General features: G+C 45.6%; 1 non-coding gene and 1 pseudogene across 1 annotated transcript; one reads left to right on the top strand and one right to left on the bottom strand.

Moving 5' to 3' along the window:
• Window positions 1-9,330: 9,330 nt before the first annotated feature.
• On the top strand, window positions 9,331-19,925 carry LOC118917115 (apoptosis facilitator Bcl-2-like protein 14; annotated as a pseudogene).
• On the bottom strand, window positions 13,225-13,328 carry LOC118917117 (U6 spliceosomal RNA). The gene has a single exon (XR_005026685.1). It is a non-coding gene; the product is annotated as a U6 spliceosomal RNA (small nuclear RNA).
• Window positions 19,926-25,786: the final 5,861 nt, after the last annotated feature.

The raw sequence follows: 25,786 nt of genomic DNA, 5'->3' as shown, positions 1-25,786 counted from the left end.
AAACTGAAGGCAAAGAACAAAGAAAAAATTTTGAACTTAGAGAAAAAGAGGGGCAAAACAATTAGAATAGCAATAGATTTCTCATAAGAAATGATTAATGTCAAAAGAAAGTAGCAAAATATTTTTCAAGTGCTGAAAGAAAAGAACTGTCAATTCAGAATCATATACCCAGAAAAAAAAGCTTTCAGAATTGAGGGGAAATCAAGATATTCTCTAATGAAAGAAACTAAGAGAATTTGTTAAATAACTTTTTCTTTTAATAACTGAGGTATGTTTAGTATGATGGAGACATGAAAGGAATCCCAGCATTCCAAGCTGGAACTCTGAAAATATTTTCCCATAGAAACACCATTCTGCACTGTGATTGTATTCTATACAGCCATTATTAGTCCTAAAGGTTCTATGGTTCTGGGGCTTCAGCTTAATCCTATGATTTAAATGGGCTCTCCTGCACTGGCCTGGTCAAACTAACCACCATGAAGAGTATCACTGCAAGGGGAAAATGTAAGTCCTGGACAAGTCCCTCACAAATGAACATTTGAAACAGAACCCACATTTATGTTTGGTACTGCCTAGAACTGAATGTCACGAAGGAGGATACTTTGGAGACTGTACATTTATCAGGCTGATGGATGGCAGATACTGACCTGACCTGTCTGAGCAAGAACCTTATGAATGAGGCCATGTGGCAGAGGTGCGCAGGGCCAAAGGGAGAAAGCAAAACTGTGTTGTAAAGAAAACTAGCTAGATTGGCTGGGGGAAATCAGTGGGCGGTCACAATCAATACCTTGGTATGAAGAAGCTGGGGAGAAGTCTTGGAAAGGAGCCCCCAAAACTTGGAAAATAGGGCCCCAAGAACAATGCCAATGGGGAGCCTACTTGTTGGTAAAGAGCCTGTGAAGGCAGAAAGGTTTTAGCTGAAAGCTTATATAAGAGTGTCTGGGACGCAAACAGAAAAGGAATAGCTAGAGTCATAATTTGAAAATGAAATGGAATGGCAAGAAGAAATATAAAAACTATAGTTCCAAGGCTAAGAGCTTAGAGAGAGATGGGGCCTCTATGTAGAAGTGCTAGATAAGGTTTGCTTAACACTGTAACCTAAAGCTAAGCTAAGAGGTTTGGGGAAGTACTGTGAGACACTCAGGAGTTTCCACTGTAGTCAAGTTCAGCTTGAAGCTGCCCTTCCGGGTGCACAGGACAGCAATGAACAGGTGGGAGAAGGTGAGGGAAAGGGTACCACAAGAAACAAAAGCGAGGAAAGTTGAGGCACCATCTCATCTGCGCACTGAACTGGCAAGAGCCAAGCATGAACCTGCTGAGACCCAAGTCTACCTGGACAATGTGGGCCCGTCTCAACCCTGTTAGTGAACCAGGTGAGCCTCACATCTGCTGGGTCAATGACTACATGTGGACCCACTGGCACCACGATCTTTAATATTAAAACACTGCTAATAAACACAGAATCTCAGGGATATATCCTACATTCATCCCTGACAATGGTCATCAAGCCTCTAAGCAAATGCCTTCACTGAGGGAACCTCTCTTCTCCTGAGGCATCCATTTCCTTATTAAATGACTACCGTTGTGAAGAATTTTCTACAAATAGTCAGATCAAATCTGTCCTCTGGTGACTTCTAGTCCCTGATCCTCTTCCCGCTCTCTGGAGCTAAGTAGTTTAAATCTGGTCTTTCCTCTCCAGGAGAGTCAACTCCATTCCCCCTAAATCTTCTCTCTTCTAGAATAAATAGTTCATATTACACAAACTTAATAACCAAGACAACAATCATTTCATGATGACCTTCACATAATGCATGCAAAGCACACAGTGCACATGCCAAGTGGGATCCTAAAGCGAATAAATTCTCTCCTTGCTCTTCAGGCAAACAGGGTGGAGACCGAGGCATAGGCAGTGGACTCTAATACAAAGAAGACTGGTAAGTACTATAATAAATGTTCAAAAATTGATACGGTGTAGCTCTAAGGAAAGAGCAGACCAACTCATTGTGGGAATCTGGAAAGGCTTCTGAGAAGTGAGATCTGAGTTGCAGTTTGAAAGACTTCAGCCTGTAGATGTGGGGAAGGAGGCAGCCAGCGAGCAGAATGACTATACAACATGGGCTTGAGAACCTTGGTTCTTAACTTCCTATTTGACCTTGAGCATATTCTAAATGAGGGCCTGAAACCAGATGATCTCTAAAGTCTAGTAAGAGAGACTCACAAAGTGTGAGTCCGAGCATCCTAACTCAGGCAATAGTCCAGGCATGCAAAGGCCTGCCCACGTCAAGACAGTGGTGTGTGCTGGGGCGGCAGGGTCGGGGGCAGGGGGAGAACAATTCGTTCACTATTCTGTCTGTTGCACAGACATAGCACCCATTGCCATTATGTCATTTTGGGACACTGACAATATCCCTATTAGAATGAGGATGACACTGCCAGCAACATCAACATCTTCAGCCATTACTGTAAGCCAAACACGTTTGGAAGCACTTTACATATTCCTATTTGCATCCCACTGAATCCTCATAACAGCCCAATGAGATAGGTTCAAGTTTTATAATTTCCATTTACAGATGAGAATGCAGAGGCTGAGAGAGATTAAATAACATGACCAAGTTCACAGGCTCGTCTTATGGCAGAGCTGGGATTTGAACTCAGGTCGTCTGGCTTCCCGCTTTCCTTCTTCAAGGACAGAACTGAACAGCTCTGTAGGCATGTTCTGCTTCAACAGGGCCAGTGCAGTGGCATTATAGCTTCTTTTGCCTTCTCATTAACTCAGCTTAAGGTAACATCAGCTTTCTGGGAAGCAGACCAACTGATGATTCGTACTGATCTAGGAGACACCTAAAATTCCTAAAATGCTTTTGACATGAGCTGCTCTTAAGCCAGGCAGTCCCATTCTGTTCATGTACAGTCGATTAGTTGGTCCTAAATGTTGGGCTTTTCCATTAGCCCTACTATATTCTAGGTTTTAGCTCATAGTTTCACCCTAAAAATATTTTGATATATATTATCCCATGTTATCTCTCCCAGCTTAGTAGTAACATAACATTAACAGCTAACAGTTGTTGGAGCATTAACTTTGAGCAAGACACCCTGCCAATTGTTTTCATATAGTATCTTGTAGTGTTTTAGCTTTTACATAAAATCTATTATTATTATTATTCTCACTTAAGAGAATAGGAAATCAAAGCTAGTGGAGTTAGGAAACCAGCCCAAGATCCAGTTAGGAAGTGACAGACCCAAGGTTCAGATGTAAGATTATCTGACTCTGGGGCCTGAACTCTTATCCATACCCTCTCCCACCTCTTGGGATCATCTATAAACTTACGATTAACTAAGTCAATCACAAAAAAAGTCAATAGAATCAAGGTCAGAACTCAGAGGTAAATTATATCCCTCCAGGCATATAAAACCAATTACTCATGTAGACATAAACACTTAGAGATTGAGGCATTTTTTACGTAACATGGAAAGGCCAGGGAAGTTGAGCAATTTGCCCAAGCTCACACACCTACAGAAGAAAGGAGAAGGAAAAGTAAGCAATCCAGAGATGTCAAGCCCTTCATTCCATCAGCACCACTCCAAGTATAAATGAGAAACCATCCAAAAATTTGCCAATTACAGGGCCAGCTAGACAGCAATTCTCCAACCTGCTCACATGCATCTGAGAACCTTAGAACATGCACTTCATCAAAAACACCACCCTGATCTATAGGAGGTGGGATTAGCTTGTCCAGAATGACTCTCATTGAACACATGAAACTTAAGCATTCTAATGGTTCTTAAATCATCCAGTGTAGATTTTGCAGGGAATTAACATTGGGGTGAGGTTTCTGAGGCATGCAAACTCCCTAAAAACTGTGCAAGTCATCTCCAGTCATTAGCACCACTCAACAGTGGCCCTAGGTCTGCCTATGTTAGGCCTAAGATTTATTTAGCGCTGGTAAACACACCTCTGCCATCTCCTCTTTATCTGAAACTTCAATTACTCTCCGTCATTTCCAACTAAGCCTGTTTTCCTTGGTAGAGAAGAGAGACATCAAATTGAATCACCATTCTTCTGTTTTCTTTCTGCCTTCTGTTGTTACAAATTAATCTGAAAAATCCCTTCTCTTGTCATTAACATTTTCAAGCACCTCAGCTCCGTCTGACACTTACTCCAGGCCTATTTCACTCTTTTGCATTTGCTTTTTGTCGCAGCCACTGAAAAAGACTCTCTCCTTGACCAACCTTTTCCTGGCTCCTCCCAAGCCCAACTAGGCTCCATTCTGGATTTGTTCATATACTCCAAAAAGTCTGCTTTAGCAAGATTCCTGCTAAGTAAGACTAGCCAGAATCTCCTACTCTTGATAGCTCATTTGGTATCTGGTAAAATTCTTCCTTCTTCCCAAAAATCCCCTTGGTAAAGCCTGGTGACTCTGATCTGCCTCCAGCAAGAGTCCTATCAAGTTACCTTAGCCAGAATTCCCACTTACCCATGATGCTTCCTCTTAGCAATTTTCCATCCACTGACCACCCCCAACCCTGCTCCTTGGCTGTGAATTCCCACTTTTCCTTGCTGTATTCAGAGCTAAGCCCAGTCTCTCTCCCCTGCTACAAAGCACCAGTGCAGACTGAGGTCCCTATACCTAGCCCTGAATACAGTCTGCCTTAGCATATTAACAAATAACAATATAATTTTCTTATTTAACACCTCCTTTGGGCACCTTTTGTATATGTACTTATGAAAAGAGCTCATCCAAGAACTTTCTTTTAGCCTCAACATCAAGTGTCTTTCCTTTGCGTCCTCCTCCAGATCACTCCCTCCACCACCTCACCAGGTAAGAGGGAGTCAGGATTCAACTCCAAAATGTCTGCCTGTGGAGTCTGAGCCCTTAACTACTATGTTATTTTATATTTGTATTATCTGTAAATGTGTCAGTAACCACGCCATTAAAAACACCAACAACATAAAAAACCACTAACAGAACCTTGAGATCTCTATCCAAACACTTCTCAATTAATTAGACAATCAAAGAAGAGCCTGAAGGCGACATGAGGTCCAGAGAATTTAAGTGGCTTAATAAATGTTAGGAAATAATTGTTTCAAAGGTCAAATCAAGATAAACAAAGCCAGACCCTAGTTAAAGTAGTAAGGGCAGATTTTAATATGCAATATACAATTGCAATAGGAAAAATAGTCCAGCATGAACGGAACGCAACTTTGATTTGTACAGAGGTGACTCAGTGTTTTAAAGGGAGAATGAGGGAATAAGAAGAGGGTGAGCAGGGGTTCGGCAGAGTCAGCAGAGTGATAAATTACAAAAAGCTGGAAGCGGGGTTGGTCCGTGTAAAACCATCTAGGATTATTAGGCTCCTATCCCCCACAAAAACTGGAAGACAAGGGGCCTGTGTTCAAGTGTTGGCTGGAACAAACAGTAAGTTCTTTTGTCAGCCTTGACTTTTCTCAGGCAGGCACTTTAAATGTCTTTGTAGGGCTGTGGCCATGTGCTGTTGGAAATAATGTTAGTGTTTCATTCAAGTCTTCATAGGCCAGTGTGGAGCCCTGTTCAAGGAAGGGCGCAGAGGATCCTAGCTAGAGCTCGGCCAAGGAGAGAATCTTTGTCAACTCTCACATAATATAAAAGAACATGTGCCAAACATTTTACCTAATTCATGAATTAATGATAGAACCAGTATAATATTACAACCAGTTCAAAGGAGAGCTCAAACTACCACACCTATTATAGTCAGGTAATAGATGGTGAAATAAATTGACAAATGGGAGGTCAAAATCCATAGGACAGGAAACACTGCATTCCACAGGGGCCATTTCCATTTTAATGGAAGGAACAATTTGCATTACCATCAGTTTCCTATAAGTCAACTTCTGTCTACAGGGTTGTAAAATAGCCCCATGGAAAGCAAGCAAACTTCCATATCTTATAAAATCAAACAATCCCCAGAGGTTCCAGCATCCCACTGAATTTTATTAAAAAGATATCCAGTAATCTCTTTTGCATTTCATAATCTCCCTGTTTTTCCCTACTGCAAGGTCAAATAGCAGTAAAAGTTGAGTACAGAAAATCAGGAAGACGAAAACCTTCAATAATCAGGGATATATCTATACAGTATTAAGAAGATGGTCAGTTTAGTGGTTAGGTTCCTGAAATCTGAAGACGGATTGCCTCGGGGCCCTCAAATCCCAGCTGTGCCCCACATGGTTGGATTGCCTTGCGTAGTTTTACTTAACTCCCCTGTGCCTCACTTTCCTCATCTCTCAGATGCGTGTAACACATCTCAGATGCGTGCACAACTGAGTGAGTCACTGGGAAAGACTCAGTAAAATTAGAGATATTATTGTTGTGCCTCTTTGGAGCCTGTGGCTCTGAAAGCATGTCTATCTTCACTCTAACAGGCTGTGGCTGACCAGGCCAGAATTCTATCGTAATGATCACAAATTCTAAAATAAGATGAACATTAATTCTTTCTCCCAGGGTCCTCATTGCTTTAGCCAGTTACTCTTTGCCAAGTGTGGGATTCAAGTGTATACAACATTTAGCACCACTGCTTATTTTGATCTAAGAGATGACATTATCCTCAAGTATAAGATTCTCAGAAGTCAAGCAAATCTCCTGTCACAATTAGATCCTGCCTCTGTGCCAGTGTGACATCTGTACCTAAAGCATCGTCCGTCTTCCCCCTGGAGAGGCCAGCTGCAGCAACCCCCAACATCACTTTAATTCCATGATTTTGTCTTCATTCAAATATTCTGACCACAACTTACAGGATTTCCTAACAGGTGTAGGGGAGGAAGTAAAAACCTTTTTCCTTGACCCTCCTAGGTTCTCCAGCTGGGACTCTGAAAAAAATTAGACAGATAAAAGATAGATTAAACAACAGAAAAACAAAAGAAGTTCATTAAAGCATACAGCTTGCATACATGTGGGGGAAACTCAGTGATGAGTAACCTGAAGGAGTGGTTAGAACTTGGGGCTTAGAGAACATCTTAACATAAAAAACAATAACTTTGCATGATGATAGCAAACAAAGAAACATGTTAACAAGCATGTAAACATTCACTGCGGCTATCCCCAGAGCTCAGAGCAGAGGGAGTAGGCAACGCCCACTTCCCAGTCTTTTCCAGGAAGGTGTTTGAGTGCACACTTACAAGCTGCTGCCTAAGAAACTTGCTTCTATTTAGCACACTACATAGGTGCTAACTGCAATCCTTCCTGGAGCCCTGAAGAGCTGGTAGGCACTTCCTGTGCCTTCTTCCTCCTACTTGCTTCAACAATAAAACCAGGCTGTCAGTATTTCTTCAGAAGGAGCTTCGCAACACATCTTACACTCCAATTTTTATGGCTGCTACGTGAGGAGTGGGCCACCAAATCACATAGCTCTGAGAGCCAACAGGGCTTGCCTCTGCCTTCTCCCTCCAGCCCACTCCAAATTGCCAGTATCTCCCATGTAGACCTTGTATACATATCTGGGCCCCAAGCTTCTGCAGATGCTGCCCAAGAGACAGGTCCCTGGAAGCCTGGCTCTGAAACCCAACCGGGCATGCATTCACAAATCCCACAAGACTATAACAAATAAAGAAATAGTTCTTAACAGGTGCAGAAGTACACCCCTCCATGGCTATACACACAGTTCCAGTGTAGAGGGAGTGAACAAAAATGCCCATCTTCCAGTTTCTACTGGGAGGGCCCTAATTACATACATACTTTCCCAGCTGCTGCCTGAGGGACTGGCTTCCAATCAACCAGCCTCTAGGTGTTGACTATGATTCTCGCCTTTGGGACACTGACAGGTCTTGGCACACCCTCAACTGCTGAGGAGGGAGCCACAAACAACAAAGAAGGCAGCTGTGACAATCGCTAAGGTTTGAGATACAATCAAGGGCTCAGGCCAGCTGATCATGTCCTAGACGACACCCCTCCATCAAGACAGAGAGAGGTGTCTGCTTTATCAAACGCACAAAAACCAAGACAGAGAGTCAAGAAAAATGAAGAAACAGAGGAACAGGTTCCAAACTGAAGAACAAGATAAAACTCTAGAAACAGACCTTAATGAAATGGAGATAAGTGATTTTACCTGATAAGGAGTTCAAGATAACAAAGATGCTCACTGAGCTCAGGAGAACAAGGCATGAAATCAGTGAGAATTTCAACAGAGAGATAGAATATATAAGAAAGTACCAAACAGAAATCACAGAGCTGAAGAATACAGTAACTGAACAGAACATTTCAATAGCAAGCCAGACACTGGATTAGCAACCTCAAAGACAGGGTAACGGAATTCATCCAATCAGAGAAGAAAAAAGAATAAAAGAAAGCAAAGACAGCTTAAGGGACTTAAGGGACACCATCAAGTGGACCACTACTCTCATGACAGAAGTCCCAGAAGGAGAGAAAGGGGCAGAAAGCTTGTTCAAAGAAACTGGCTGAAAACTTCCCTATCTGGGGAAACAAATAGACATCCAGATCCAGGAAGCTGAGAAAGTTCCAGAAAGGGGACATTCTCTGTCCTCAATGAGCCTGCCTCTTTGTGCCAACCTTTCCTTGGTTTGTACTTAACTTGCCAACACCTCACTGGATTCTAAATTGTTCCATTGTCATTAAGTTAGGTAACTCTGAATGCCAGTAACAGCTGTAGTCCACACTATGCAATTTACTTATGATTTATGCATTTGTTGATTCTTGGATTGTTTCAAATGACTACATCTCATCTTCCCAAAAAGACTGTAAGTTTTTAAAATTGAAAAACTATTCTTAATATTTCTTTAATACCCTTTGACTAGACAGGTGCACATTATGTGCAATAAATATTAGTTTGCTGGCTAAAATCCACTTTGGTCACCAAAGAACTAACTGTCCCATAACCACCGTTCATGTCTCACAGACCTGTTTGCCTAATATCTAAACAGACAGTTCTCCCTTACTTTTACGAAATTAGCCTAATTCCTCTTTCACCATTCACACTTCCTTCATCTCCACATTTCAGCCATCCAGCGCTCATGGCTTCACAATCACATGCGTGGCCATTAAGTGTCTAGGTCAGTTAAGAATCTGAATAGAACATAAAATCATATGTAGCTGCTGCTTCTTTCATATACAGAGGGAATTCTAGCCCTAAAATTGTGACATATGGTCTTTAATTGAGTTTTTTTGGTGTCTAGATGACTCAGTTAGCTTTAGTTTTTAAATACTTTCCAGTAGTTCCCTTTCAATACAATCTTTGGATTTCAAAGGAGAGGTAACATGATAAGAGCATGAAGCCAGAAAGACCAGGGTTTGGATTTCAGCTCAACTGATAGGGACGACTGGCAAGATACTTTACCTCTACGAGCCTCAGTTGCCTCATCTGTAAAATGGGTGTCATAACACCTGCCTCTCAATGTTGTTAAGATTAAATATGTGTACATTACCTGTCATGTATTGGGTGGTCAGTAAACATTTGTGAAAATGATGATACAGAAAGTAAAGAACCCTCAGGAAAACCCAGCAAACTGTCCCAAAGAGCAGTGAGAGTCCTTGATAAAGGATATAGAACTTCTTTTAGAGTTAAATTACATGCGCAAAGTTCAGCCCCTCCTTCAGTTGAAAAGCTGGGGGCGGAGCTTAACAAGGAAGTAGCAATTCTTTTCTAAGCCTTACTTCAGCCTTAGTGCTAAATAAACCTGAAGAGGCTACACCCAGAAGAATCTTAGATCACAGGAGCCTTCCTAACTGAGAAGCCAGGATGACTAGGTGACAGTACCCTCTTAAACTCCATGGAGACTCAGGTATAGAAATATCTTTACTGCCACCTGACCTGAAGCCAGAGAAACCACTGACAGCTTCAGAAACAGGTAACACCAGGAGGCGCCAGTCTTCATTCCGTCTTCCTGGGAAGACCCCGCTGGGTCTTCAGTCTTGGTTTTGCTAATGATGCAATCTAACTAGGAGAAATACTGACTGACTTTAAAGTTCTTATTATGTCTCAGGAAGTAGATGACAGCTAAGAACCTAGTTTATTGGGGTTTCCAGAAAAGCAAAAGCTATTTAGGTTTCTCTTTCATTTTTCCTTTGCCACAGAAAGTCTGAGGTAAGTCAGTGAAGAATCTTTACCTGGCAGAATCATTTTTAACATAATGCAGTCGTCTCTCATTGAGTCTCTGACAAGGTATGTGATGACAGGACAGACAGCCTATGGCCAGGAGCCATGGAGATGCTGAATTCCTTTTCTAGCACAAGGATGGAGGCTGAGGACAGGGACCCCTGAGTTTGAGCCTAGAGTCCTGAGTACCTTGCAAAAACCTGGGCACAAGGTCCAGTCCTGCGGACCCTCTAGAGATGTCCTTGAGTGCAAGGCCCCCGCATTTTGCAATGGGAAACGCCTCTCCTTCCCCCACCCCCACGGGTTCCCCTACTCCTCTGTTTACACTGAGAGACTTAGTCCTTTGTTTAATTAATATGACCTCGGGCACTTGCTCATGCTCTCTCCGGGCCTCCTGTTTAGCTTCATGGTAGGAAGTAAGCATTTTACTTCATTCCTCTTTTCACTCAGGATTAAAGAACGTGTCATCCTTAGAGATGACAAACAGGCAAGAAATGAAGACAGTAAAGTCTTAAGTTCAGGGAACCAGGAAAAGGTCAGACTGCTCCTGAAGTGCATAAGGAAGTACAGGATGCTGAAGGGCAGGCTCAAGGCAACCAGACAAAATTGAACTCATAATTTGGCTTGCAGAACTCCCTTTGGATAAGCGTCTATACCCATGAGTCACACTCGGGCCTCATCTGTCTATCCAGAGCAATGGAAGTCATCTCTTCCATTGAACAGCCTGTTGCCAAGGGGTCCTACACACCCTTCACTGGGACAGGTAGACGCGGCGTGAATGGAGTGGAGAGTAAGTTCTGTCCAGCTTACTTGGGCCCTAGTTGTACGTAGCAGGTTCTGTGCATAGAACCAAGCAGCACATGTTTCCTCTGTATGCTTATCCATGACCTGCCACAGGAAGGGAAGTGAAATCTAACTTCAACAAACAATCCAGTGCTAGAAAATCCCAAAACTGTGATTGGAAATAACGGGACCTTAGGTGCTTCCCCGTGGTTGTGGCCTTCCCAGATGAGCTACCTGGGGAAGCAGCACCTTCTCTGCTGATGCCCAGGAGACCCAGGCTTCAGGGAGACCTGAAGGACTCTCGCCATTTAAGGGGTCATGGGAAAGGAACCCTCAAGGAGGGGAAAATCCGCCAGCAAAGGCAGCTCTGTAACCTTGCTGTGACTGGTTTGCGAGAGTATGTAAATACTGTAGTAAGAGCAGAGTTACAACCACTGTGTCATCAAATTAGAATAAGCCTCATAGGTCTAATAAGCCTAGTGCTAATTCTCCCCTCCGGGCTCTGAATCAGCCCTCAGGGGCCCCACCCAAGACTTCCTTTCCACAAGCATTAACTTATGGGTGAAGTTTCTGTAAGCCCCAGGTTGGGCCTTTATTCTCAACAGAAATAGCTGATGGCAGAAGGGATCTAACATATGATAAAGTCGCTCACTGCTGCTCTATAGTAAGATTTCGCTATAAATGTAACAATATCTCTCCTTTCATTTACAATGACGGACTGTAGGGGGAAAAAACCTACACTTGTTAAATGCATTTATGTCCCCATGGATTCTTTCAGTTTCCCCGGCCCTGGGCACAGCACCCACGTCCACCTCCGGTAGGTGGGGGCTCCTTACCCAGCTGTTGCCTGAGCACAGCTGAACTTTCCGCTCCTCACTCATACTTGGCCTGGCCTGCTGGTTGGACCGACTACTCAGTTTTGGGTAGCCTATAAAACGGCAAAAATCTCGTTTCACAAAGCGGAAGGGCTGTGTGCGCCACCTTGCCCTTTCTGAGGCTGCTCCTGAACCAGCATTTAGCAAACTTGTTTCTTTCCCTTCCCCAGCTACACCGCACACAGTTTTAAAGTCCTCACACTCCATTAGAAAACTTTCGTTCGTTTTTTGTTCTGCTCTATTTCGCTTTTAACTTACACGGAGTTTCTTCAGAAGCTTCGCACGTACATCCCACTCGAGGATGCAGTTCCGGCCCCGCCCTGCACACTTCCGGCCTACGGTGTCCTGAGTGGCCCGAATCAGAGCAAAGCTTCAAATTAGAAATCTCGCGAATCCTCGCCTGACAGTCCCGCTCTGGTCTCTGGCCTTGGCCTGTTCTCCGCACACCTGGGAGTCGCTGTCCGGAGTCTGTGTGCATGCGTGGGGGGGGAGGGGCGGAGGCGGGAAGGCCGGAGGTGCTTTGCCACCAAGTGGAAGTGGCTCCTACGAGCATAAGGTTCGCTGTGGCGAGTGATGTGAGTGTTAAATTGGGAGAAAATGAGGGAAGAAAGGTTATCCTAGCCCTGGCATAGGATGGAAAAATGATGAAACCGGATGAAGCACAGTGGCCAGGACCCCCGCCTCACATTGTATCCTTTAAGCGTTTGCTTACACCCGCTTAGTTGAAGCAGGTTTGTGAGGCTTAGGAGTCGTGGAAATATTTCTGCGTGCGTAGTGGGTATCACAGGCTTTGCATTTTTGCCCAAGGTGACACTGGGAAGTCCAGTTCAGTCCCCTCCATCTGCACCTGATGTTCTGGACCAGCCCCCCGCAGCCCCCTCCTTGCCGCACTTCCATCAGAACTCACCCAGGCAGGGGCCACTGAGTTCTGGGGGCCTGGCCAGGGTGAACAGCTTCTGTATCAGCCAGCGTGAGCCCCTTCCAAATAAAGGAGAGGAAGCAACCATGGAGACAGGAAGCCCCTCCTTCAAATAGTAGAACCTTCAGGAACAGTTAGAGAATATATGAGGAGGAAACCGAGAACCAAAGAGATTAAGTGACTTGCCCAAGGACCTTGCAATTTAGAAGCTGAGCCAGCCCTGACTGACCAATGGCCTCCAGACACCCAGTGCAACTTATCTGTATGCAGTCCAGTTTAGCTGTACCCTGTCACGCTCGAAGGCTCTCTGCAGTTATTGTCCCATTTCTTTTTAAGTTGGTCCTAGTTTGAGAGAATACAGTGGAAAGAGAGGGATATGCCAGCCATCCCATTAATATCACTACATCTGTCTAATAAGCCAAAAACATATGCCTACATATACCAAAAGACAGTATTAACATAGGACCATTAAAGGAAGGGGACCTAATTAAGAGCCACCTCAATGACAGACTCAGAGGACCTGCAATGTCTGTAGTACAAGAAAAAACATAGTAGTTACCTTTTTTTTTAAATATGGAATGCTTCACAAATTTGCGTGTCATCCTTGCACAGTGGCCGTGCTAATCTCTGTATCGTTCCAATTTTAATTATGTGTTGCCGAAGCGAGCACAGTAGCTACCATTTTTGAGCCAGGTTCTGTGTTGAGACCCGCACAATATCCCTCCAAGATAACATATTTTCAATTTACCCCCAAGAAGCTCAAGTTCAGGGGGGTGAAATAACCTGCCCAATACAGCTGGTCATTGGTTAGGTCAGGAAGCCCACGCTGTTTTCCAGAATATCCACTGTCTAGGAAATTTTAGTCCAGTGACAGTCGGTAGGTCTGAGCTTTCTGGCCTCTGGGACTAAAAAGAATATGTGGTCCTCACTATATGACAAAAGAATGCAAGGCAGATTATTAATAAGAAATTATTTCCCAGCAAGAAACCAGAAAAGGGATTATTTCATGAAAGCTAAAATTAACAAAGTCAGTTCAGTATATCTACCCAGTTATTCATATGGAAATAAAGGTGAAATCCTTCTACCACATCATTTTAGTGCTGATCTTTCCAAAACATGCCTGTGATCACATCACCCTCCCACTCAAAACTTTGAAAAGCTCTCCATTGCCTCCAACAATGCTCTTCAAATTTTGTAAAAATAGCAGGATTTTTTTTCAGATGAAATCTTGCATGGAACACCAAATATGGCAAGAAACAAGCAAAACTGTAAGCTTGAGCAGATGGCAAAGTTTGGGAGAGGGAACAGGAAGGGTCAGGGACCCCAAACATTGCTCGCTTCCTCCTTGGCCCACCTACCCTCTCCCAAGAAGACTTTTAATTTCTGTCCACTGTTTGAGGCTCCTTTTTAAATGTACTGATAGAGCAACAGAGAATATGCAAAGCTTTCAGCCCCACATTCAAAGGTCCCCGTAATCTGGCCCGACTGCCATTTCACTTGTTGTCCCACTACCTCCCTGAGCCCCAGCTGTCTACACAATGCCTGTTTATGCTCTTCCACTTCTCTAGCTGCTCTTCAAACACATCCTAAGTTCACCTTTCATCTAACTTCTTCCAGTCCTGTTCTTAACCCCGATACCTACTCACCCATTAAATCCTTGCAATCTTTCAGGGAGCCTCGGCTTGCTCTCTATTTGCAGCCGTTGATTTCTCCCCGCACCAGCCATCTGACCTCCGGTGTAGCACCTACGTCGACCTCTTCGGACTTAGCCATGTATCTGTCTCTCTTCCTCATCTCTATACGACTGAACTTTCAGAAACAACCCTGGCTCTGCCCTTGCCTCCCCATGTAAATACAATCAGGTGCTCAATAAATGTTCACAGAGTTGCACCCCTGTGTCACCTGAACTCCCAGGGGTAGATTGTCCACAGGTACAAGGACATATGTGGACTTTGTTGTTGCAGGCCCGCCATGTGTACCACCAGAGAGTGTGACCTGGAGGAAATCCCCCTGGATGATGACACAAATAGCCTAGAATTCAAAATCCTGGAGTTCTATGTCAAACAGCATGTCTTCAAGAACAACTCTGCTGTCTTCTCGCCAGAGTGGTTGAGAACAAGAAGCTTGTCCCAGAAAGGACTGGGGAGTTGCTCAACAAACGAGTCAGGGACACAGGTGTCATGGGCTTGCAGAAATTCCCAACCCAGTGAGAAGCCCATAATCCTTGCCAAGAAAAAGTCGTCTTGGAGAACATTCTTTCGAGTAGTGGAGAAGGAGGAAGATTCTCTGAGGTCGTCTACAGAGATCCATCTCAGGGTCAAAGGACAGTGCACCTTGAGAGTGGACATCAGAGTCAGTCAGGGTCCAGGTCCCTTTCTAACGTGGAACGGTGCTTAAAGCGCGAAGGTAGGTTTCGGATTCTCCCGCAGCAGAATCTCTGCTCTTTGCGTGCGTGGTAGATCCTCTGCTCCTCGCTGGTAATGCGCCCTTTGGTGGGGCGCTCACTGAACTTCAGTTTCCCAACTTACTAATATTCAGTAACGATTACTCTCCTTCTCTCAAGACTAAGCAGGAAGGAAGAAGGTGGCAGTAAAGGGTGATGGGACTGGATTTCTCTGCTGTCTATATTTATGCTTGCTGCCCAAATTCCAAATCCTCTATGTCGGAAGCCAATACACAGGAAAGCGCCCTAGACGGTTTCAGGCTTTTGCTCTTCCTGAGGGAAGCCAGCTCACCTCTCTGGGCCTCTGTTTTTCCATCTGTACATTGGGGTAGCCCACACTCCCTCCATCTTAAGGTGAATGGAAAGATCAGGTAGCTATATACAAAAATACTCTTCAAAGTATAAGCCACCCAAAGAAAACAACTCAGAAGCATTTTGACAAAATCTTCCCTCAGTGGGACAAAACATATGCTATTGAATACAACGTTTTCCCGAAGGGCTTTATCACAGAGCGTTGCGCTACATCCACAAAACTTGGCAAAAGCATCTTCTTCCCTTTCAACAAAGCCCAGTGACCAATGCCCAGATTTGAAAAGAAACCCACCCTCTCCTGCTGGGCTGGTCAGTAATCAGTCAACAGGGGGCAGTAATGTCTCAGTTTTAAACTATGTCCCGGCTTAGCGGGAGAAGCAGCCCAGCTTTAGGTCATTCACCTGGATCAAAGAAACTTCCATTCGTGAGACTTAGAGTTTTTAGAACAGGAGGAGTCGGGGTCGGGATCAGGTGGGGAAGTCCTCCTTGGCCCAGCCTGTTGTGGGACCCCAGGCCCCTCCTGCAGGGGGCGGCAGCTGAGCTCTGGAGCCAGCAGAGCAGTTGGGGGGCACCTGAAGTGACACCTGCTTCCCTGCTCGGCTACTTTGCCAGGGGACAGAGGACGCTTCTACAGACCTCAATCTTTTGGTCTCTTGAGATAAAAGATTCTGAATTCCCATACTACTCAAGTATCACTTGGCCTTTTTTTTGTTTTCTAAAATTTCAAGCTATTTCTTGAGATATATATAGATTTCCCTAAAAAAGTAGAAATGGGTGCCTCCTAAGGAGACTTAGCTTTCAACATGTATGTGCAGCTTATCCTCCCTCCTCGCCTTTCTCTTTCCTTGCTTGCTTTTGTTTTTCCACTTTCAGAAGTTTTATTATATTCATACTTTTGCTGTGTTTATTCTTGTAGATCTGCACTTGATTTCAATGTTTCCATTGTTTTTATTGAAGTATATTTGACCTACCGTGTCAGTTTCAGGCGTACAACATAGGGATGTGATGGTGATACATATTATGGAATGCCCACCACAATTAAGTGTGATGATCAGCTGTCACTGTACAAAGTTATTCCAGTATTATTGACTATATTCCCTATGCTGTACTTCTCATCCCTGTGGCTTATTTATTTTATCATTGGAAGTTTGTACCTCACTACCCCCTTCACCTTCCTTTCTTTCTTGTTCGGTCAATAATGTAGGTGGTCATGTTGTGTGTGACTCAAGAGGGCCTTGATTTCTATTTCTACTTTGCCACATGTAAATCAGAGCTTAGCAGCTGGTGTCTTTTAACCAAAGGTCACAGTTTAGCCTGTGCTACCATTTCCAGGACTCAGGCACCAGGCTTAAGTGAGAACTATGAGGTTATGTCCCAACACCAAAGTCTAGTAGTGAGAGGCTTTAGGATGCAGGAAAATGGGCATCAATACCAATTTTAGAGACTCTGAGCCCAGGTTCTTTTACATGTGCACCTTGTGTTGCCCCACAGCTCTGACTCACTCCATGTGGAATGTGGCAGTTAAGATAGTTCTGCAACACATAGTAGGAAGTTCAAATAACTCTGGCTTAAATAACACAGAGGCTATTTTTGTCTCCCATATAGAAGACCAAAGTGTGGCTGCCCAGGCCCAACAGCAGCTCCACCAGCACTGGGCAATTCTTAACTCTGCCACCCCGCAGCTAGTGACTTCCCACCTCAAAGTCACCTATTTTGCAAGGGGACTGCTTTGAATCCAAGTTCAAACACAAAGACAGAAGAAGCAATGGAGAGACAAAGGGGTGGCTTTTTAGATATTTCAGCTCCCCTCGAGAGAGCTTTCTTGAAACCGCACTCAACTGCTTACATCTCGCTGCTGGCCACTCCTTACTGCAAGGGAAGCTGGGAAATGGAGTTTTTTCAGCTCAGTCCATTGCTCCGCTGACGTTTCAGGGGTCTGTTGCTAACGAAGAAGGAAATAGGAACTGGGAAATAACAGTCTCAACGCTATGGAAATCTCTCTCAAACTCCCTGCCTCTTCTCTTTAAAGCAAATGCCTCAGGACAAAGGCTGACACACTTTTTGAACCCTGCTCTCCTTGGCCCCACACTATCCCCCAAAAACAGGCCTCAAGGGATGGGCAGGCTGTCTGTCCTCTCCCTACCCCCATCCAGTGTCCCTTTGCCTACCAACTCTGACAAGAAGGAAATCTTTTATTTTTGCAGTGTCTAGAATTAAGATGTTCAAATGGGAATCTTCATTAGTGCTAGTTCATCTGAGTTTGAATGCGTTTGCTTAGTTTTTCCTGCACAGGTTTCCTTTGCATACCCACCAATTTGTGGAGATCAATACACTCTACAAGGATAGGCCAACTGTGTACTTCTGGGCCTGCTGGCCTTATGACGGCCCTGCCACACGGTGGGGCTGGAGTATGAGGAGACGCAGCCTCTGGGGCCCTCATCTGCCTGAGTGTGAGCTGGGCGCGGGGCGGCTCCTGAAGGAAGAGCATGTGCTGCTCACCCCGGACAGGCTGCGCAAGGTTACACAGGCAGGGAATACAAGCTCCGCTGTCCTGTCTCTGTGCCGCCCTCTGGCTTTGGGACCTAGACTCCTGCCATTTCCTTGCCGGAGGCCTTGGGTGACCAGCGTTCAAGCACAGGCTGGGCCACACTAAGCTGATTTAAAATGGCAAGTATATTTGTTTTGGTTGTTAAAATGTGAAGGAAATGCATCAATCCCTTTCTCTGCTTCTCTAATTCTCTCCTTTTCTGTTTTCAAACCCTGTGGATGGAGCATGAAACATAGGACTTTTCAAAGAAGCCATTATGCCTTTTTTTTAACGGAAGGCATTATGGATCAAGTGTTAGTTGCCATGGCTTTCCAGTGAATGTCCAGAGGGTGAAAGGAGGGCACCAAGGCCCTGGGGAGGAATCCAGGGTGAGAGGGCCAGAGGTCCCCTTGGCAGCCCCATAGGATGGCAGAGTTTGCCTTTCATGGGGCACAGGCCTCTCTTATCTATCCTGATGTACAAAGCCCAACAGTCCCCCCCAACACACCAATCTTTTAACCAAAATTCCACTCTGTTACTTTATTCTAGTCTGTAAATTAAATTGTTTTTCAAATATCACATGATATGGCCGCTCCGTATGGCTCAAAGACAGAGTTTGTACAGGTTTCTACTAGGTAGGAAACTAGTGATGAATCAGCAATGAAAATCTTACTCCCAAATAACTCAGCACTACCACCTGCCTTCTCCACTGGACCCCATCCCTGGCCAGGGGCAAAGCTGACTGGTCTCTCACAGGCTACAACTAAGGGGACCAAAGCCATTTAAGCCTTCAGGTCCCCAAATGCATTCACTCTTCTGTAATTAAGTGTGCAAGTCATGGCAATACTTTTCCTGAGTGTAAATTCTACAAGGCTGTGGGTTGTACTTTATGCATCCTCGTTTACCTAACAGCATTAATTGGATGTTCCCAGGCAAACTTGGAGGAGCCAGGAGATACATGACCACATGAGCCACGGGAGTTCAGTGTTTACCTGGTGGTGGCACGAGTGCTGGACATGGTCCAAGAGCAGGGGTATTTCTCTTCCCTTAGTGACTAACCCCCAAAGGCTTGTGGAACTACTGAATGCCCTCCTATGCACATAGGAGCCAGCTCTCCAAGATATAAAGGATGTCCAAAAAAAAAGAGTAAAAATAAAGGCATCATGAGCACTCCCTCAAACTAAGAACTGGGCGCTCCCTTCTGTGTTTCTTCCGTTGCAAACTAGAAAGAGGACCCTAATTTTGCAAGACTTCAAAAGGAGGGTGCAGATGGGTGGTTGTTTCAAGGTGGCTATCATTTCTCTGCATGCTCCTCCCTGCATACCCACCCCAGGGCACTTTCCTTGTCTTTTCATTTCGGGTAACTGCATATACCAGTTACCTAGACCAAGTTCTGGGAAGGGCTCTTAGCACCATTTTGTCTTGTTTCAGCTGCACACCCCAAAGTTGTTTGCATTGCCAATCGAGTTGCTGAAATTGTGTATTCCTGGCCACCGCCATAAGAGCTCCCCTACCAGGGAGGAGGCTTCCAGTTGGAAGGGAGATTGGTGGTCTGCCAGGGCCCCCAGCCCCAGAGCCTCCAGCTGAGAGCTGAAAGTTCTAAGAAAGGTAAACTTCCCTTGGAGTATTTGTGCTGGGCTGAATGTTTGCCGGGCAGAGGTATACGAGCACTTACACGTTTCTTCAGCTCAGGACGCTGCAACTCCAGAAGCCCGGCTGCCGGGGACTAAGGGCCTGACATTGGCCTGGAGAGAGCAGCTCAAGCCAAAGGGAGTGTGCAGATGGCCAGCTTCACTGCGAAGGCCGAAATAAAGTCTTCTGCTGAGGGAGAGGAGGAAGTACACAGGGTGCACTCCACCTTGTCCATGGGGAACATGCAGCATCAGATTTAGTCATGTTAGTGATGCCCGAGGACCAGCGTGCTCATGGGAGTGCACTGGTTGTAGGGGGAGCATCAGCCCAGTGATGTATGCTGTTGCCTTGGCCTCCTGTGAAAAAGCAGGGTTTTGTCAGACACCGGCTCTTGTGCAGAACATGTTGCAGAGCTAATGAGCAGCCACCAGCCTGGGTCAGCTGTCAGCAGAACGGTAGCTCCAGCTAGGACTGTAGGTCCCACCCAACAGCAGGAATTCTGCAGTTGAGAAGAGCGGGGCCAAGCGCCACAGGAGGAGCAGCTCAGTCCTGCCTTCCCTCACCGAGGACAATCCTCTCAGCTCTCTTTCCCTAAATTCCAGTTGGCGGTGGGGGGCAGAGGGACTCTGGGTGTGCAGCACACTAAAGCACAGGGCAGAAGTTCTCTCTCCAAATTGGAGTACTGGAGTCTCACAGCGCCGGAAGCAGAGGGCAGAGTTTGTCCGGGCCGTGCTGTACTGTGGGGACCACGGCTGCTGCAGGAGCTGAAGGTGAGGGGCTGGAGGACAGGAGGGCCTTTCTGAGCCTGCTAAGAAGCAATCTCATGTGTGTCTGGGCGGTATAAAGCAATACCCCTAAGCCACGCTGAAGCCAGGGCTGTTTTCCACTCCGGTCCCCTGGGGCAGCAGCTTTCCCTGAGAGGCAGCATCGGGTAACAGCGACCCACGGGCTGTGCAGACACGCATGCTCACCTTTCCCAGGTGACCTGAGTATCACGCGTCCCGTGTACCTGCCCTTCACAAGACCTTCTTGGGACATGATGTGCTGGATTCATTTCCTGGCCTCTCTTTCCCTCTTATCTGGGACAAACATGAGGACACCATGACTTCAGAGATTGGCCATAAGTTAAAAATTCTGTTCTCTTAGTAACTGGCTTTCCTCTGTTGGGATTCTGTTTCATAGCGATGACCGTCTCCCTCATGTTTAGTTAGTAGCATGTTGTGAGGCAAGAAAAATCCTCCTCCCCTCCCCGTTCCAGCACGCACAGCACACACCAGCTACAGCCGTCTCTCTCTCTGCCTGCCTTTGGGGTGGGAGAATTTATCAGTTTTATGCATTTATTCCCCACCTTGTTGTAAGGGATTAGCATATAGAGTGTACACTAAAGTAAGATAAATTAAATTTATGAAAGATAATGTAAAAAAGAAACAATAGCGGAAAATGAGGTGGGCTTAGGAATGAGTTTAATTCCCAAAATGCAGGCCTGGAAGATCATGTCCTCCCTTAGATCGAGGCCATGAATTTGGCTCTACACTTGCCAGCAGCTCACACAAAGCGGGTATATGATCAAATAGGGGATTTACGGTGTCCATATGGAAAAAGCACTGTGTGCTCAGGAGAAGCCTAAAGACCAGAGAGAAATTTCTCCTAAATATCTGCAGTGATAGGATCGTGTGTACTGGAACTAATGTCTTCAGCAGCATTCGTACAGTAACTAGAGTGATGAAGTTCATGGTGGGAACAGGACTCTAAGGGAAGGAGGAGCGGCAGAAAGGAGGGGCCTGGGGGAGAGGGATGACTCGTGCCTGGTCAGCAGAGGCGAGGTAAGATTTAATCTGCTGAGAATTACAAAGCACATGTCTTCCTCAATCCCTGACCAGGCCACAAGCCTCATCACTGGAAAAATTTAAGGTTATCTTTTTACTTAAAAAAAAAAATAACTGGAATTTCCCTGTGACAGATGATGATGACTAAATAATAGCCAGAGTCGTTGAGGTGCTGAAATATTCTGGGGATCATTTGGAAAAGGAAGTATGGAGCTTCTTGAGTTCATGTGGTTCCATTCTGTGCCCGCATACTGTTACATGAGAATGGAATTGGGGTCCAGGTTGTATTCCTTTTCAAAGTTCTGCTTTCCACTTAGTCCTAAATTTTATTTCCCTTGGAGTCAAAATTCTTCACGCTGGCCGCATCTCAAAAATGAATCATTTTGGAAAACATAAGTAAACCTTCTGGAGCCTTCTTGGAATTTTTGGAAATGAGAACTATAACTTTGTTATTGCAAAACACCAATAAATTAAAATTTGCTGAAGAGAAGTATGAATCTAGTTGTCCATGTAACTGATCCTCAGGGAAGTTTAGACTGACTCTTGCATTTGCCCTGCAGCCTGGATATCGGTGTCCCACAGCTATTCCAAGGCTGGAGTCCATCCTGAAATCTCCCCTTAGAATGGCTGGCCTCTTCTCTGTTCAAGGTTGCTCTTAGCTATTTGTCCAGGGAGGCTGGTGTTACTTGGAGAACTTTGCATATCCTGCCACTTAGCAGTTGAGACCCTTCATTCCAGGTGGGGAGATGTGAGGGTGCCTTCAGATGGAGCTGGGCAGGCCCCCACTGGAGTCAGGAGGGTTTCTGAGCGTGACCTCTCCCATGTCCGCCACCCGCAGACTGCTGAGTAGTCTCTGGGGCCTGTCAGTCGGGCTGGCTAGGAGAGCCACTTCCTTGTTTTGCTATGATCCACGGGGAGGAAGTCAGGCGCCGTGGGGCTTCTGCGGGAGGGGGAAGCAGCACTGCCTGGCTGGCCGCCCTTCCCCACTGCAGCGTGCTCGCTGCCTCCTGTCATGCCTGTCAGCGGTGTGACCAGAGGTGACCGGGAAGGTGAAGGGCATGCGAGATGGTGCAGAACGAGAAACAGTGAGAAAACCAGGGATATCAGACTAAAGAAAGAGGAGGGGTATGTGAGCTTTGGGGCCACAGTAGAGGTGGACAGGGCTGCAGAGGAAGCAGGAAATAGAACATGGTTTAAGGACACCCCTGTGTTTCTCCAGAACTAGGATCAGTGGATACGAGTTATGGGGCAATTTATTTCACCCCATTTTAAGAGTTAACTTTCTAACACTCAGGGCTGCTCACTGGGGCCAGGAGCTGGCTGCCCTGTGAAGGAATGATCTTCCTGTCACAAGGAGAATTTCTAGTAGATGCCAGCCAACAGTTCAGCCCGTGAAATGGGAGGGGACTATTAGATGTCCTCCAGCGATCTCTGCAGCTGGAAGGTCTGTGTCTCTCATGGCAACCTCCTTCCTGGCCTCCCTAAGCAGTGACTTGCAGTAGGGTGGGGAGGCCAGGGACAGGAGGCGGCATGAAGGTGACCCCGCGGGGTACAAAGAAAGATGTTTCTTGTTCGCCCCACAAATGACCACTTGTGAAAACGTCTCTTTGCCTGATGTGCTCTCTTCATTATTTATGTAGGAAACATGATTTTTCCGGTAGAGGCCTCTAATAGGAACCCACAGGTGTGAGTTGCTGTGAGGAGGTGAGTTCCCACCAGAGTGGGACAGTGACACTGAGGAGGGGCTCCCCATGGCCACAGAGTGTCTTCAGGGGGGCTCATCCCACCTCCCTGGAGCTCCAAGGGGCATAGTGGGAGGAGCCAGGTTCCCTGTGGGAGGGGCTTCTTTCGAGCGTGGAATTCTTTAACTGTTCTGGCAAAGTCCAGGCTCCTGGTCACCCAGTGAGGTTTTGAGTCTAGCCTCTTCAGCTGGGTCACTGGTTAAGAGGAGTCTCTATTGGTATGGATGACACTGGTCCTCCTGTCTCAGATTTATGGCTCAGATATGCCTCTTATGGTGCCTGAAAGTTTGGGGGGTGTTAGCTGGGTTCCAATAAAGGACATGGCCCCACCAAAATCTTTATGGAGCATCCGACCCATCCCCAGAATATCCCACTTAGAAAAAATATTTGTTGAAAACCTGTTTAGCTCATCATTCCTCAAGGGTAGAGCTAGAGGATTTCCAAATGAACATTTCCCGGCCCACTAAGAAATTCCTGCTTTCTCCTGACAACCATGTTAACAGACATTCCAAGAATGGCTTTACATGAATGTGATATATGTCTTTATGACACATGTGGCTCTGCTTTTTCAAAGGAAGCAGAGGTGGTGTTGGTTTCTCTAAAAGGTATAGCAGTCCAAAGGAGGTAAAGCAGAGATACAAGGTTCAAGAGTGGGGCACAAAGTAAGACAGATCATTTAGAACAATGGAAAACGGTGGATGGATTAGGTGTTTGTCTTTTTAAAGTTAACACATGCTCCTCGGGGTCTTCCCTGTTGTCCTTGTGCTCTTGCAACATCGTGACTACTTTCTTACATTTCCAGAGCACTTCTTCCACATCACGCACTATGCTAAGTAAGTGTTTTACTCAATTATCCTATAGAGTAGGTACCATCATCATTGGAGTTTAGAAATGACAAAAACGGACACTGAGAGGTCAATTCATTTCCCCAAGATTGCACAGCTGGTAAGAGGCAGAGTGGGGGTCTCAGCCAACACAATCATCTCCAGGCTTCAGATTCTATCCATTTTACAACCTCTCACAAAGCCCTTGGCACTGTATTGCAGTTGTCGGTAGACGGTGAGCCCTTGCATTAGGGCCTGGGTCTTAATCATCCACACCACATGCCCATTGTAAATTTGCAGGAAACACTGATGAAATGTTGGATGAATGAACTGTTCACTTTTACTATTGACTTGTCCCAGTGAAATGAATTCACAGAGCAGGTACGTGCCTGCAGGACAGCGTTCCACGGGTGAAACTACAATTCAGGGTTTTTCCATTGGGTGTTTAGAGCGCACTGTTGAGCTAAATAGTCAATCCCACTGGGTGGGACAAGCTGCTCTGCTGAATGTTTATCCTCTTGTACACAGTTGAAGAGAGACAAGACTTTGATGAACACCTTCCAGGACAGGCTGTCCTACTCTGTTTTCAAGACCATCACAGAGCAGTTCCTAAGGGGAGTGGACACCAGGGGAGAATCAGAGGTCAGAGCTCAGGGCTTTAAGGCTACCCTTGCAATAGACATTGCAGCCAAGCTCATCGCTGTCAACAACCACCCCATGAACAGGGTAGCAGGCTTTGGAACCGAGTACCTGAGAGACAACTTTTCGCCCTGGGTCCAGCAGCATGGAGGATGGGTAAGTGCATCCTGTTTAAAGATGAATCTTCCCAAAATTCAGAGGAGATGGATGGAAAATTGTTTTATTTAAGTAAGGGAATATGTCTTTCAAGCCACCTCATGGGGTTAGGACACTTGAGTGGCAAGAGATGTATCCCATTGATGGGAACATACTTTTCATGATTATCTTGACCTTCAATAAATAGTGTGCTCCCAAACGGTATGTGGAGTGTGTGTGTTGGGGAGAGGGACTGGTCAGATGTAATATGAAATGAAGAGATGTTGAAAATGTAAAATGTTTAGACAGATATAATTTGTGTTTTTCACCAGTTTTTCAGGCAACCAAAGTCTGGCAGTGAAACAAGAAGAGGCAGACGGTTCCCTACCCTCTCAGGTGTTGGCAGTGCACAGGGGTGATCCCCAGGCAGAGACTTGGGGCTTGTGACATTTTATCATTGCTGCTTGGACCCAGCCATTTTGACAGGGAACATCTTGATTTCAGCTTAAAAAAGCAGTTAAATTTTCATTTGTTTTTAATTACATGTCATCAAGCAGAACAGACAGCTTCATCCCCATGCCTTAGTCTCAACCCCTCTCCCATCCTTTATCCCCTTTCCTTGAGATTTCCTCAAAACTGCCATGTTAAATGGCTGCACAAGGGCAACGTTGTATAAATGCCTTACCCCATAGCTTTAAATCTCAATAGGTCTAGAGCACTTTTGTCTATTCAAGCCCTTCACCAGAGGACAGGCCTTTGCTCCACACTATCCTTAGTCCTCTTCCCCCTAGAATCCAGGGACCAGCAGCAGGTTTAAGGCTGCCCTAGACATGGCCTGTATGGCCCTGGAGCCTCCAAACAGGCTTGATGTCTTTGCTACCAGAAGGAAAGAAGAGGTCCTCTCACCTAAGGGGCTGATGTGCCCACCATGGTCTTCAGCAGCTGCCCATTGCACTTACCCAGTCTTCCTTTCTTTCCTATTTTCCACTTTTGTACCATGCTTCCAAGGATATCAGTGAAGACAACCCACAAAATGGGAAAAAATTATT

Source organism: Manis pentadactyla, chromosome 14 (genome assembly GCF_030020395.1).
Source record: "Manis pentadactyla isolate mManPen7 chromosome 14, mManPen7.hap1, whole genome shotgun sequence".
Classification (NCBI taxonomy): Eukaryota; Metazoa; Chordata; class Mammalia; order Pholidota; family Manidae; genus Manis; species Manis pentadactyla.
This window is presented reverse-complemented; position numbering and strand designations above follow the sequence as displayed.